Source organism: Alligator sinensis, unplaced genomic scaffold (assembly GCF_000455745.1).
Source record: "Alligator sinensis unplaced genomic scaffold, ASM45574v1 scaffold528_1, whole genome shotgun sequence".
Taxonomy (NCBI): Eukaryota; Metazoa; Chordata; order Crocodylia; family Alligatoridae; genus Alligator; species Alligator sinensis.
Window position 1 is genome coordinate 5,851,442 of NW_005841846.1, and position 1,584 is coordinate 5,853,025.

Below are 1,584 nucleotides of genomic sequence, written 5' to 3' on the forward strand. Positions count from 1 at the left end.
ATTAGGTTCATCTCCATCACCGTGCCCTTAGATCCCATCCTCGTCGCCATGTCTCGGACGGCCAGAGCCGACTCGAGGTGATTTAGAAATTACTCATTCACTGGGCGGCTGGTGAATGGAGAGGCAAAAACTTTACTTATGCCGCTTGTAGCCGCGACGCAGACGGTCCGGTCGTTTGAACAACTATGTGAGTTGTTCCAGCTGGCAAGGCTCAAGCCAGTCAATCCGTCTACCAATTAAGCCGGCGGGGAAAGGGTACGTCGAGGATTGCGCTCGGCGACGGGGAGAAGAATCGATAGGTGATCAGTCTATCGATCAGCTCAGCCACAAGTCAGATCTCTTTAGAGGCACTCTGCAGCGTGCCCAAAGTTCTCCAACTTGGGTGGAAGTCTCACAAAATTTTAAACGGCTAGCAAGCCAATTACTAGCCGCCACGTAGGAATAATTTAGAACTGGCCAATAGCGGGACACAAATTTGCATTCAAATGGCGGGAACTCTCTTGCACCGGGGTTTTTCTGTTGCAACAAAAAACTTTGCTGTGCAAGAGGCTCTCATGTGACAGGAAAATTCCATCGTGCCGAGGCACCAAAATCACTGGGTTGTGACAGCTTCCACTGCTGGAGTCAGTTCATTAAGAGCTAGTTCAGATACCTGCACAGTACTGCCGTGTGCAGTAGCAATACCCTCTCTTGGTCTCATCTTACATAGCTCCCATTACGAGGGTACCTGAACACCAGTTGAAATGATAATTTCACTCCTTCTTCTTTCTTCCAGTCAGCAAATCAAACTATGTTTTCTCTGTACAATTTGTTTAGCTTGGAGTGTATCCATGATTTATTAAAGACTGTTTTTTCTGACTTCTAAAGGTTAAGTACTGAAGCAGGCATATTGTCTAAGGCCTCAGTCTTACAGGTGAACCCTTTTCATCATATAGAGTCCTGGCGAAGTCAGTGGGGAGGTATTGTGTACAGTATTTTGCAGCTGCCACTATTGCTTGAATTTAATCATGTGTACTGGAAATGTAGCTCCAAGTGGCCTACACACCATTGTTTTACTCGTTGACTGTGAATAGATTCTCTGGGTGCTGGTCTTTATTGACAGATAAGGTTCTTTGGGTGAATCTGATATCTTTTATTAGACCAACTTAAATAGTTGGAAAACAATTATAAAGCAGCTGAGTAGGTTAGGATTCATAGTCTTCATGGGGAAAGCATGCTGCTGGATTGTCTTGTTTTCATTTATATGGAGGCTGGCACCGAGTCAGCAATACTGGTGTCAGAATTAAATGTAAATGTAAATGTAACTAAATGTGCTGGAAACCATTAAAATAAAATAACAGGGACTGAGAGCAAATTCAAGAAGTAGCTGAATCTGCACTTTTCAATATGACCCAGGACAAAGAATTATACAAAATCAGCTTCCTCCTACCTTCAAGTGTTTATGAGTTAGAACTCTCTAAAAATAAACTGCTATGAAGTTTATGACACAAGGGACCACCCTAAGAAAGCAATTTCTTGAGTGATGTCAATTGGGAAAGAATGATGATGAAAACCAAAGCAACAAACAAGTACTGTGTTTTGTAC

The 1,584-nt window shown here is 43.1% G+C and overlaps 1 protein-coding gene across 1 annotated transcript in view; it reads left to right on the plus strand.

The window, feature by feature from the left end:
- LOC102371355 (EF-hand calcium-binding domain-containing protein 6-like) overlaps positions 1-1,584 on the plus strand; it is a 123,597-nt gene that overhangs the window by 60,416 nt on the left and 61,597 nt on the right. The gene's annotated exons all lie outside the window — the stretch shown is intronic.